Here is a 15,310-nt window from a genome sequence, read left to right as displayed (position 1 = left end):
GTAAATGCGTAAGTATGTGAAGAATTGATTATGCTTGAATATTGTGCACGATTGCTTCTTGATATCTTCGTGAACTTGCATAAAAAATTACTCGGGACAAGTAATGAATTAATTTTAGGGGTGTGATAACTTTAAATTATATAGAATTTTTAAACTTCTTTTAACTAAGAATCTATGCAAATTCTGAGCATTTTGATAGAAAATTGAGTATTTTTAGTACATATTGAGAAATTGGGCATAATTAAAGTAAGATTGTAATTTTATGTAATGAAATGCTAATTTTACATTATTTTACTTTATGTTCTTACATTTTGGGAAATACATAATTCTGTGCTAAATTTTCTATAGCTTGGTACACTAATGTGTTGGATATTTGAAGCCATTATGGATGACCCATGGGCATAAGCTAAATATTAACCAGCATGGGATGACAAAGCTAAAACATTAGACTCAAAGAATTTATTCTAACTGTAACAGCCCGATTTTGGGTCTAGTCAGAACAGTGGTTTCGAGACCACAAATTCGACGTAAAAAAATTATTTTTACAATATTTTTATGTTCTACAATTTTATGGAATGATTTCGTGAAAATTTCGTTCAAAAATATTGATGTTTGGGCACTCAATTTAGTCAAAAGGACTAAATTGTAAAAAGTGCAAAAGTTGAGTTCTACATGCTAGAGGTGTCTAATTGCTATGAAATTTTAAATTAGAGGTCCTTAAATGGTAATTAGACCATTGGTTAAGTTGTTGGACAAAAATGGACATGGTTACATATGTTTCTAAAGTTTTTCATTAAGGGCATTTTAGTAATTTGGTAATTAAATTAATGTAAAAGCCAATTTTTGCTCATCATCTACCCCATGTCCGAATGTACCAAGAAGAAATTGTAACACCCCTATCCTGTATCCGTCACAGGAGTAGAGTTATGAGGATTTACCGATCATATCACAGTTCATACAATTATGCATTACATTTTACAACTCGAAATATAAATGACATTATTACTCATAACTTAATCCATTATTAAGCTTAAAAATCATTTCATTCATAACGCAATATAATTTAAAACATGATCCAACATATGTTAAAACAAATTATATATATAAAACATATAACAAACCAACAACTTTATTAATTTAATATCAGACCCACTATATTTTTATTTTAAAAGGCTTGCGTATATGCAAATTACATGTCAAACAAAACAAGTATCAATACCTCATTTATGCAGCATGATTACATTAGTTAACATGAATTCACATATATCATACATTAATAAAAGTTAATACATCCATTCGAATGTATATAAGTAAATGCATATAATCACATTTGAAATAAAGCTTTCTGACAAATCATATTTACGGTTTAATAAACAACCAGCATATAACACATGTAACATGTTTCACCAACTCAAGCATATTTCACCATTTCAACTTAAACCATTTTTAGGCACAATAAGAACTCAATACCAAAACATGCGAAATTCATTATACTTGCAATCTAACATTTAAGCACGAATAACAACATCTGCATAAGCTTATAATAAAACCAATTGAAACATATTACATAATTTAATATGCAATCACATATATATATTTAGTACATTATAACTTAGCCGAATATGATATCAATGCATATATACATGGTGCACATCTTACCTTAAAAATAAAGGGCATACTTAACATTTGATACATAGCAAAACAGTTGACCCAAACAATGATGAGACACATTCATTACGTACCATATAACAACCGAACCTTACAAGCTATTATATCATCTGTCACTCTAATTATATCATATTTCATAATTCCATCGTGAACTAACTACTATACCAAATACATATTATACTTATTATTATTTATAGTCGAATCCTATTACTAAAAACCACATACGCATCCAACATTTCCATTACTGAATTACCAAAACCAAACTCATTAAATATTATAACTAAGCACACGTAAAACTAAGTCTAACCATAATTAGCAAGCCATTTTTGCATGGCTTTAAATACATAACCAAAATTCAACATTTCAAAAGTATGTTCTAGCCTATACATGCCATAATTCAAGTTCAACTTATTAAATACCGAATCAGTAGATAGTGTGATAAACTTTGCTGATGATCCCCGAGCTCGTAACTTGATCCAATAATCTATAAAACAGAGTAAACATGAACACATAGAGTAAGCTATCATAGCTTAGTAAGTCATAAGCAAATAAACAACTCAAAGATATAGTCTACTCATTTTAACTAACTGATTTACAATACCATACCATGCTTAAATCTCAAACTTACAAATTCTATAAATAATACATTTCTATTAACAATTTCTCACTTGGCCGAAAGTCCACATAATCAATTTAACATATTATTAATCAACTTCCAAAGCCAAATAATCATAATAAAACCTAGTCCACATACACTCAAATATATATAGCTCACGTATCAAATTATAGCTACATATACATATACTAATTAGGTGGCCAAATATATCTAGACATATATGCATATATTAAGAATTATTTCAATGATACACAAGTTACTCATTATCAAAATCGAATACACATACCACAAACACATATATTTTCATTTGCATCGTACATGATTTGTAACAAATAAACAAGTTACTTATTTACCTTATCCAAAGTAGGTAACAAGTAAATTCATACCCAACCATTTAGTTTGATTTACACATTCGAACACCACTTATCTTTGCCCAATTAACCATTCGAAATTGGATAGGACACTCAGATAATCACACATATCATACAATGCCAACGTCCCAGAGGTGGTCTTACATGTAGTCACAGATCGATGCCACTGTCCCAAATAGGGTCTTACTCGCACACATATATCGGAGTCACATATTGATGCCATGGTCTTACTCGCACACATATATCGGAATCCTATGTCATGACATATGTATCCTAACTATTCCTAAGGTTCATATGGGGCTTTCGGACGTCGTAACTTGGTCGAAACGAATACATGAACAAGGTTACCATGCTTATACAAGTTTGAAAATAGCATATAAACTCATATATTTCATTTCAGCATATATACTTTGCATTTAATTAAAATTAAGTATGTCTATTTGCTTATAAACTTACCTCGGACGATATAAAACGAAACGGGACATCTAGTCGACAACTTTCGTTTTCCCCCGATCCAAATCTGATTTCTTTGGTTCTTGATCTAAAGATATTCAAATTAAGCTCATTCAAACATATTTTCATTCAATTTAGTCCAAAACACATAAATGGGCAAATTACCATTTTACCCCTGACATTTACACTTTTTACAATTTAGTCCCTATTGCACAAAACACAAAATATACAAAATTTCACTATACCCACGTTCACGTTAGGCCAAATTTTACCCATATTCATACAAGTCCATATATTTCATTTATTTCACACTTTAGTCCCTCAAACTATTATTTTTGCAATTTAGTCCTAATTACTCAAAATTATCAAAAATTCCAATACAAAACATGTTAATCTAAAACATATATTTCATATTTCATCATCAAACAACAAAAAATCACAAGCTCTTAACAATGGCATAACTCAAAATATTCACCAAAATAAAAAATTCAAGCATGGGTTTACTAGTACTCGAAGCAACGATCTCAAAAACGTAAAAATTATCAAAAATCGAGTAAAACCAAACTCGAATCAAGCTTGGAAAGTGGCCGAACCTAGGTTTCTTTTATTTCTTTTTCTTTTCTTTTTTTTTTTTGGTCATAAAAAAGAATGAAGAACATGGCTTAATTATGTTATGTTTTATCATTTATTAACATAATATGCATTTTACCTTTTTAACCTTTACTAATTAATATGAAAACTATATAAAATAAGTCTAATGCCGTCCATTCATACATTCAAAGGCATATTTGCAACATAAGTACCTCATGCTATAAAGACATCTTTAATTCGGCACTTTTAAAATCTATCCATCAAATTTTCATTTTACGTGATTAAGTCCTTTTATTTAATCGGGCACTCAAACAATAAAATTAAATCACAAAAATTTCACAGATATAAATTCACACATAATAAACACAAAAAATAATTTTAAAATATTTTTCTGACTTGGATTCGTGGTCTTGAAACCATCATTCCGATTAGGGTCTAAATCGGGCTGTTACAGAAACCATGGCTAAGATTTTTTAAGCTTCCAAGCTTGATTGTAAGTCCGTTCTAGCCTCGTTTTCAATGATTTTTATGTTTTTGAAATCCTCGTAACATGATCTATCTATTTCTACCACTAATTTAAGAAATAATCAAGGTCTAAAATTTTACCCATAATGGATATTTGTGTATTTTGATGTCTAATGGTAGGAAATGTATGTTTGGTGTATGTAAACGACTTTTGCTCTGTGATTTTCGATGAAAATGCCTAAAAAGGACCTATTTGTAAAAAGTTATAAAATGGGTGTTAAAATGCAAATAAAAGAAAAATTTGGGCTTCTATAAGCATGTATAAGGTTTGGCTAGGCATGCGTATTAAAGAAATTGAGTACATTTCATTTTACGAGCCTAGGGACTAAATTGTAAAAATGTCAAACTTTAGGGGTAAAACTATAATTTTTGCTATAATGTGATTTTGTGTTGATTTGAATAGTATAATTATTAAATAAGTTAAATGTGATATTATAGATCAAGAAAAACAAGGTTTGGAATTAGAACGAGGGAAAATGAGTATTTAACGGTTAGGTCCTTTTCACCATTTTTATGTCGAGGTAAGTTCGAATGTTTAGCAAGCATTAAATTATATATGTAGAAATGCTTAATTGATATAATTGTGGCAAATGCTATATTATTGAAATGCAATGTAAATGCTATTGAATACGATACTACGGAAATGACCGATAAAGATTCGATACAACGAAAGTTTCGGTTGAACCTTCGGAATAGATAGGATACAAATGCCAAGACATTAGGGTTACTAAGATTATGTGTAAGACCATATCTGAGATATGACATCGATATGAGACTGCGTGTAAGACCATAGTTGGGCTATTGGCATCGATATGAGATTTCATGTAAGACCATACCTTGGATATGGCATTGGTACGGTACTGTGTGTATGAGATTCCCAAGTATCCTTTAGCATTCCAAGTGGTTCAACGAGAAATTCCATGGGATGTCAAAGAAGAGAATGAGCATGTAAGTATTACGAATTGGTACAGGTATGTACATAAAGTTTATACGCAGTAATTTCATGAAATTTGAGTTCATGGTTTCCACGAGAATGTTTTAGTGAAAGCCTTGTGATTATTGGTCCATACTTGTGATGCATGAAATACATGGTAAATTCGGTTAGTGATCGTGTAATTAGCTTTCGGGCCAAATTGAGTTATGATATAGCATGTTTTATTCACACAAATTGTGATTTATTGAATATGAGAAAAAGGAAAGATTGGCATAATCACCTATTAAAATGATTATGGGAAGATATGAGTTTTAGACAATGGAAAGATGTTAAAATATATGTTTGAAATGTGAATATTCATAATTAATGTGTATGTTTATTATGGCGTTTGAAATGATTGGTTGATTCTGGTAATCTGTTGTGATGGAGAGATTATGGTTGTTAGGCTAATGTCAAGACATGTTAAATTATGCTCGCAAATTGATAGAGCAAACAATGTGATTGAATAAGTTATAACTGTGAGCTTTATGGTAATTTATATTATCTTGTGTTTATATTGTTGGACTTCGTAAACGATTGGTAAGAGTTGCTTATTATGTTCATACGGACTTACTAAGGTATACAGCTTAACCCTTTCCTTTCCCATGTTTATAGTGTAGTTAAGCTAGCTCGGGTTGGAGATCGCCGAAGATCCTATCACACTATCAAGCTATCGTTTTGGGTATTAATGAATTCAAGTATTGAAAGTTTATGGCATGTATATGGACTTGGTTTTTTGGTCATATGTGTTGGCTTATAATGGTTCATGGTTTATTTTGTATATAGCCTTGGAAGTTGGCTAATGGTAGTTATGAGTATATTTGTATTAATGTCATTTGTGAATGTGGAAACTTGCATAATTTGATGTGGAAAGGTTTATGTTTTAAGCATGTTTAAAAATGGTATGAGAATGACATGTTATTGTCTTGGTTGTGATTATTTGGTTGCTCTTCATGCTTGAGTTTGTGGCATGTGATGTTGAGTAGATATGTGCAAGTGAGGGTGGCAAAATGGCTTGGTAAATAGCTTGTTTTTGTCCACACGGGTGCACACACGAGCATGTGTCTAGGCTGGTGTGACACACAGTCAGCCCTATGGGCGTGTGATCTAGCCATGTGTCCCCTGCACCTAAATTTGGTACAAAACAGAATGTTCAGAATTGAGCACATGGGCAGAGACACGGGCGTGTGTCTCAACAGTGTGATGGACATGGCTTGGGGACATGGGTATGTGCCCTGGCTGTGTGACTTCAATTTGTTCGTGGGTGACAAACAGAGAGTTACACGGGGTCTGGACACATGCGTGTGTGACCACACGGTCTACCCACACGGGCGTCTCCCACATCCACATGAGTGTGTGACCCTTGTTTTGTGGAAAAAATTTCTAGGTGTTGTAAAAATTTCTAAATTTCTCGGTTTAGTCCCGAACCACCTCCAATGCATGTTTTGGGCCTCGTAAGCTTGTAATAGGGACTTTATGATTAATTGTAAAAAGTTTTAATTTGTACAAAAATTTATGGCTAAAAAATGTATGTATGCTTGTGTTTAAGTCCAGAAATGCCTCGAACCCTATTCTAGCATCGAATACAAGTAAGAGGTGTTAAATTTAGTGGTATCAGAGCTATGGTTTGGTCAATTCTCGGACTAACCTAGCATGTATAAGAGTCTAGTTATACATGTCATACATAACCTTTGATAGTGTGATATCTCCCGACTCTGATGAAATTGTTTTGTTGAGGCAGAGATGCTTTCCAATCGAGCTATTTTTGAAAATGCTGAAAGTGATACTAAGTGTAACACCCCTTACTCGTATTCGACGTTAAAATAGGGTACGAGGCATTACCAGACTTAAACACGAGCAAACATATATTCCAAGTTGTAAATTTGGCACCAAATTAAAACCTTTTAACAATCAATCACATCGTCCCAAAAAAGTGCTTACGAGGCCTAAAACATGCTTTGCAAGCAGTTTGGGACTAAATCGAGAACCTTAGAAAATTTTTGCTAAAACAGGGGTCACACGCTCGTGTGGCTTAGGACACGGCCATGTGGGCAGGTCGTATGGTCGCACACACCCTTGTCCTTGACCCGTGTAACTCTTTATTTGTCACCCAAGAGAAAATTGAAGTCACATGGCCATGGTACACGCTCGTGTCTCAAGGCCGTGTCCTTCACACGACAGTGACACACGGCCGTGTCTTACACCCGTGTACTTAGTACTGAGCATTCTGTTTTGCAATAATTTAGGTACAGGAGACACACGGCCGGATCACATGCCTATGAGGCTGACCGTGTGTCATACACGGCCTAGACACATGCCCATGTGTCTACCCGTGTGGACAAAAACAAGGCTATTTACCAAGCCATTTTGCCACCCTTTTTCACACATACACTTACCCCAATTCAAAAGCACAAAACAATACATACTTGGGCAACCAAAACATCCATATTCATGGTTAAAACATATCAACTCAATGTCTTTATCTAACATATTCACTACATTTATTAAACCCTAAATCAAACTTACAAATTTCACATTCATTAGACTTCAGTCAATTACTTTCTAGTTACCAAATTATACTCAAATTCCTCATCTCATCAATGGGCCACATTTCCAAAAATTACACAATCATGTCATAGATCATATTTCCAAAAATTTCACATTCACCAAGCATACCATGATCATATCACCATAGACATTGACACATATATGAATATTCTTAGTCTTACAACCATGTTGCCACTATAAGTCAACTTAGATGGCCAAATAGAAAAACAAGCCTTTGATAATTACAAGCCATTACATTGGCTAAAATCATAATGACACATATGACCAAAAGATCAAGTCCCTATACATGCCATATGTAACACCCCTTACCCGTGTCCGAAGCCGTGACATGATACGAGGCATTACTGGACTTAAACACAAGCAAACCTACAAAATCAGGCCATAAAATTTTGTTCAAACAAAATTCATTCACACAAGAAAGAACAAGAGTTTACTGAAAGTCTAGGTGACCTCCAAACCGTGGTTGACCATAGCAAAAGAAGAACGAGATTGCTTTCTAGTTCAAGGCTATGAGCTGAAGGGAAATAGAAAGAGAAATAGAGATTTGGCTTAGTATCAAAAGAATATGGTATTACAGGAGAGAAGTTCAGTTGTAAAGAAAAACCAAAAGAAATAGTAAGTAGAAGAATTATTCGACCCTAGAGAAACCGAGAAGAAAAACAACAACATAAGATTGGAGAGGGGTTCAATTGGGTCGAGAGAGAATAGAAGCAGAGAGATGTTAAGTTCGACCAAAGAAGAATGAGAGAAAAATACTTAGAAAAAAAAAGAATTAGGCACTTGATGTCTTGTGTTTCCAGCAGAGTGACCAAAAGCCAAACGTAATAATGTTGAAAGAAAAGAGGACTCGAATGGTAAAAAATGTGCTAAAATAAGAAAAAAAAACCCGAAAATACCAGAAGAAGTCGGCACCTACTCACTCGCACATTGTTGAAGTGCACCAAATGGGTTCCCCTAGCCGAATTTGCACATAGAAGTTGCACAATTAGGCTACAACACTCCTCTCCTCCAAATCCCTTGAAAATCTCCTCAAATCTCTCCCATTATCCCTCCTTGATATCCTCCATAACAACCTCCAAGACCTATTCAAACTCTCACCTAACAGAGTTTGAAACCACCTCAAACTCCTGCCGCCTTATGCTTGCTTGCAATGGGATTCGAACCTAAGCCCCTTCAATAGCTCAACACACCACTAACCTCCTTGCCACAAGCTCTTTTGTGTCACACTTTATCCTCAATTAATTATAAGGACTATAGGCCAAAGTCCAGGTTCTTTTAAAAGAAAAACCAAAATAAATTGCAAGAGCCAAGACTTGAACCCAGGCTCCCTTATAGGCTTAATAATGTCCCAACCACTAGACCACATGCTTTCTTATGTCATTTTTTAACACAATAATTTAAAAGGCCTACTTCCAAGCATCCAAGGTTTGATTCGCTTAAAATTAAAATTCTGCTAAAGCCCAGGTTTGCACCCAAGACTTCTCCAATACTCTCAGACACTCCCAAATCACTTAACCATCAAAGCAGACAATTATTTTATGCCATCTTCTTGGAATTTTATGTACAATTTCTTACCTGTTCCTTTGCTCAAGGCCTAGTATTTCTAGGCCCAAATTCCAACGCGTTACAATTCTACCCCTTTAAAGAAATTCCGTCCTCGAAATTTCCAACTATCAATACAATCGCTTAACTTAACCTACACCACCACGCTCCTGCTGCGCACATTGGTACCGAACTATGAATATAAAAAATTACGGATAAAGTACATACCAGTATTTACATCTGGAGCATCTCCGCCCTCTGAGCAATGTGTTGCATAGACCAAAGCTGGTTGCCTAGCCTCAGCTTGACCAGCAACTCTGCCTGGTGCTACACAGCCCAAATTGTTTCCACCACTAGCCTGACCACGGCCTCTTGGTGGCTGCTGACCACCTATCGCTGGCTAACCAACACCCTGCCCTACAGCTTGCATCTGTTCAGGCCTCTATGTACAATCTCTTACAAAGTGCCCCACTGATCCGCACTTGAAGCATGTCCCATTTCTTTGTCGACACTCACCCCGATGATAACTCCCACAACCCACACAAGGCTGTAATCCAGCAACAGCAACAAGGGCCCTAACCCGAACTGGCCCCTTCCATTCTGGCATTTTTCTTTGGCCTCCGATTAGAATTGGAGGTCTCCAAAACCCTCTTATCTCTGCTCCTTTCTTTTCCCCTATTCTGACGCTCAGCGTGCTTTACCTCTTTAGCAATCTTAACTTTCTCTACTAATGCGGAAAAGTCCCCCTCCCTTTGTGGAGCTATCAACACTCGGAGGCCGTCCTTGAGGTCATCCTCAAACTGAACACGGCACTCGTATTCTGTTGCTACTATTCCTCAAGCATACCGGCTAAGTCGCCTTGAACCAAATTTAGAAATTCCTTTCTACGAGCATCCACAGAGCTGGTGCCCACATACTTTCCCTGAAACGTAGACTTGAATAACTCCCAGGTCAATTGATCAGACGAGGTACCCTCTTTTACCGTAAGCCACCATTGGTAAGCTTCATCCCTCAGCAAGGTCACGGTACCCTTCTCCTTTTGTTTTGGCGTGCAATCAAGGTCGTCCAAAACTTTTTCGGTGGCCTCCAACCAGTATTTTGCCACACTAGGGGCCACCCCATAGACTCCCCTAAAGATCTCTGCTCCATTCGATTGGAGTCGTTTTGTAAGTGAACCACGGCCCCCAGTAACAGTACTAGACCCAACCGTACCAGCAACCCTTTCCAAAATACGAAGCATCGCCTGGGACAGTACGTCATCCCCAGTAGCTCGGTTGAACGACCCTGTTTGGCATGTGCCCCGATGTCGATGATCCAGCTCTAGCACCTCCACAGCCTCTGCCGCGGCCTCTTGCACCCCTTTTAGTGCTCATTCTTACTATGCGTATTATCTAGTTTAAGAATTTTATGCAAATTAGTTATAATTTCAGTAATTTAAGCAAATGTTTTATTGACGAGGAAAGATTTAGAGTTTGTTTTCGCATTCGCAAGCTCACTACAGTTTCTAGTCTTCTATAGTATTGGTTTTTCCTACAGCCTCAGTTTACTCTAACTATAGAGTTTCAGTTATATTATAGTAGTTTCTCAGTATCACATTTTAATCTATAACAGTAGATAATGTTAGAGAACTTACAAATTTGGTGCCGTAAACTCGGTGTGCCACACTTTCCAGAACCATACCTCAAAACACTTTACATATTTGAAAACAACCTCATGAAATACAAAATTTTGAAAACCCCTTCCACAGGCGAGTTTTGCAACCCAGGCTCTAATACCACTAAATGTAACGCCCCAAACCTAACCCAGACGTTATGGTCGAATCTGGTGTGTCACATCAAAACGTCGTTCAAAAATTGAAATGTCGTTAAAAGTTCATTTCTATTATTAAAACCTTTTGCTCGAGGTTAGCAAATAATCTCGTCAAAAACGTTTACTTAATGCCTGGAATTGAAACTTTAAGTTATTTCAAATCGCGGAAGCTACTAAAGTTTGAAATATAAAAATGTCTGTTTTTAAGTGTTTTTGAAAATAGTTATTGTTTTTTGAAAATTTGTGTTAGCAGTTTTAAATAAGGAAATCAAAAGCCCAATTAAAAATTTAATCCCTCAAAGGCTTTATTACAGAATTAAAACCCCAAAATATAAAATTCAAATAGAAAGACTACAGCAGAGCATCAGTGGTCGTGTGGCCACATCCGAGTTCTTCGCGGCTCCAATTCGCTTATAGCTGGGGATTAGCTGCACAGTTAGACAGAAGGGTGAGTTTACGAAAACTTAGTGTGTAATCCCTTATGATACTAACAGTCAGACATGCAATATGTGGAAATAGACTGGGCCTGAGCCCATCACAAAAACAGTATCTAGTGGCCTTAGCCCATTAAAAGAATCAGGTGGGCCTAAGCCCAATACAGAATCAGCATTAGATGTAGATATGCAGACAGATATCCAGCCCAGTACAACCAAAACACCACCCGTACGAACCAACACACCATGTGGGGATAAAATTGACCCACCCAGCCAACACACCAAGCTTAGCACCGGTTGCGGCACTAAGTTAACAGAACGACTCAACGCTATAGACAGAACGGCTAAAGGCCATAAATATCACAGCATCGTTGCCAGTTAATAGAACATCTATAGGCCATAAGTATCACAGAAAGATTGAAAGCCTTGTACAGAATGGCTACGAGCCGTACACTTCCTCCGTCAATATCAACCCAACCCTATGCAAGATGACATGTCATAGTAACATACGTGAATGCAGGATGTCAGGCTCAGTATCAATCATATAACTATCATACATACATCAGTCAACCAACCACTAGGGGTGTATCGAACATCTCGTTAGTTAGGGGTAAAACAGTGATTTTACCTCTAGGGGTATTTTGGTCATTTTTCCAATAATGGCGTCTCGATACTTATTACGACCTCCTAGAAGGTCCATCGTCCCTTCGAGCGACTCAGATAACCTACATGGCCAGAACAGTGAATATGGGCCCAAAATCAACTATTGGCCCCAAGTGGGCCCATACGCTTCATGTGGCCTATTTAGTCTAGATTCACATACGACAATGCGAGCCTCATAAACCAACCTATCAATGATCACTTATCGAGGATTTTATCCGCGTGGGCCCACAAGCCCATTGGGCCCTCGGTGCCTATTTCAACCCATTGAGGCCCACAACGGCCCCAGTCCACGAAAATGCACGTGGTGGCCTCTGCAGTTTGCTACCCACGATTTGGGGCTCAGTTTGCACCACGTGCATTCGCACGCTCGTGAGGCCCCAAATTTTGAGGTTTTGGCATTTTGGCTTTTCGGCTTTTGTTGATTCACAGTTAAATAGTGGTGTGAATACACATCTTCCTGTTCCTTCAAAAGTAAAGGATTTCGATGTACAGTTATACACCTTTTTCGGAATAGCGCAGAAACCCACGAATGTCAAACTTATTATAACAGTAACTTCGATTAAAACCTTAACACACGAATTGACAGAATCTTAATCAAGACTTGATCGAATGGTTTCCTATCCGAGCCTTGCTTGATCGGATGCCCTTAGCCTTTTTAGACTACTAACAGAATCGATCACCTGATTAATTGTGTATCTGCCTAACCATGGATTCTATTAAAATATTGAAAACATCAAAAGATTTAGGAACCCAACACTAGAATAATCAGCTAACATCCTACAATATTAGCCCAAATGATTACCTTAGATTGCGAGATAAGAAAAGGATTGACTGCCACTGCGATCCTTGACAAACCCCTTCACCTCTTGTAATAATCTAAAAGCTGAAAGTGCCACCACCATCATCGGGGAGGAAAAAGGGATTAAACCACGCGTGAACAACCAAAGGAAACATTTATTAAAGAAAGAGAAAACGCTTAGCATCCAACAACAGAAGAAAGAACAAGAGCTTACTAAAAGTCTAAGTGACCTCCAAACCACGACTGACCATAGCGAAAGATGAAGGAGATTGCTATCTAGTTCAATGTGACACCCTTAATTTGACCCTAGTCGAAAAGTGGTTTCGGGACCACAAAAATCGAGTCATAAAAATAATTACCCATCATATTTTATGTTTATTATATGTGAATATGAATGTGTGAAAGTTTTAAGCTTTGATTTAGTAAATTGCATGTGAATTTAGTCAATAGGACTTATGTGTGACACTTTTGAAATGTGATAGGTCAAAACATAAGGATCTATTAGTACATGTAATAAAAAGGGTGGACTTGCATGTCAATTTCCCCCCCTAATTAGTAGTGGCCGGCCATGACAAATAGGGTGGACAAAGTGTGATGGGCAAAACATGTCATAACATGTTATGTTGGTGTTTCATGGGAGGAATGATAAAATAAGGAGCATGGTAATAAAATAATAGAAGGGAAAATGATGAAAACAAAAAAAAAAGGCTTCATCCTCTTTGTTCTTCTTGACCGAAAAAAAAAATGAAAGAAAGAAGAAATATGTTTTGAGGATTTCGGCAAGATAGCAAGCTAAAAATTTGAGGTATGTGCATTCGGTCATAGAGAAAATTGAATCAAAAGTTGGTTAATCCTTGTCCTCCATTGCCGTAGCCTAAAGGGAGGGAGAAGAAAGTTGGGTTGCCTTGATTTTTGGCTTAGAAGATGGCTAGAATGAGCTCAAGAGCTTAGAGGATCAAAGTCGGATAAGGGAAAAGAGAAAGTAAACGAATAGCCGTGGATATCTAGTCGTCGACCACTTCCGAGGTAAGTTTTAAGTGATTAAACGTTGAGTAAATTCAATCATAATAGGACATAATGAGTTGATTTAATAAGATATGATGGGGCCATGATATGTTTTAAACTCAAATGGTAAGTTCATAAGTGTTTGGACTTGGAAATTTAAGAGCAAATTGTAATAATTTGCTTAGGTAGCAGCAGTAATGTGATTTTAGAAAATCACCATAAATTTTTGGTGTGGAATTATAGGCTGAATAAAATATGTAATTAAAGCTTAATTAGTCTAGTTTCTTATAAAAGAGACCGTGTGAGCAAAGAAATTTCCTATAAAGAGATATTTAAAGTTGTGTGAGACGGTGTCAGAATGACTCTGAAATCCCCTGTTCTGTATTTAGAAAATCATTATAATTTGTACAAAAATGGTTATAAGATAAAATTTATATCCTTAGACTCCTTAATGAGTCTAGTTTCAAATGAAATCACATACAACACATTTTGAATTCTGTAAAATGAGAAATTTGATTCGTAGTGAAGAGTGGTCAGATTAGTCAAACAGTGAAACAGGGGAAACTTTAAGAAAAATCTGGTATTGAATGGCCAAACCAAAAATTCTGAAAATTTTATGGATGGAATATATATGAGTCTATATACAGAGAAAATTAACGACAACTGATTTGGAGTTTTGTAGCTCCAGTTATAAATAATTCAGTGACTATTGCTCAGGAAAAACAGCTTGTGCTGAATTTGAGATTATGTTGTAAAACTTGACAAAACTTGTTTTAGTTGCTCATAAGCTATTGATTAAACCCATACGTGAATTCTAAATTGTGATATTGTAAAATGATATATGAGTGATAGATGGATCTTTGATATTAAAATTTGTGAAATTGTAAGTTCATAAGTATTTGAATATGAAATGATAGTATGGCATGAAATTGAATTATTCATGGGAAAATGATAGATGTAGATTCAGCCAAGACAAAGTGTATACGTGAAAGTATATGTGGTATGTGAAGTATATTTGGATAATTGTGATGTGAATACATGAAAATTTATATTTTGATTTAGGATTTTAATGTGATGAATGTGAACATGCGTATGTATGATAAGGCCGAATGGCCAATGTGATGAATGTGAACATGCATATGTGCGATAAGGCCGAATGGCCAATGTGATGAATGTGAACATGCGTATGTATGATAAGGCCGAATGGCCAATGTGATGAATGTGAACATGCATATGTGCGATAAGGCCGAATGGCCAATGTGATGAATGTGAACATGCATATATGAGATAAGG

Source organism: Gossypium arboreum, chromosome 1 (assembly GCF_025698485.1).
Source record: "Gossypium arboreum isolate Shixiya-1 chromosome 1, ASM2569848v2, whole genome shotgun sequence".
NCBI lineage: Eukaryota > Viridiplantae > Streptophyta > Magnoliopsida > Malvales > Malvaceae > Gossypium > Gossypium arboreum.
This window is presented reverse-complemented; position numbering follows the sequence as displayed.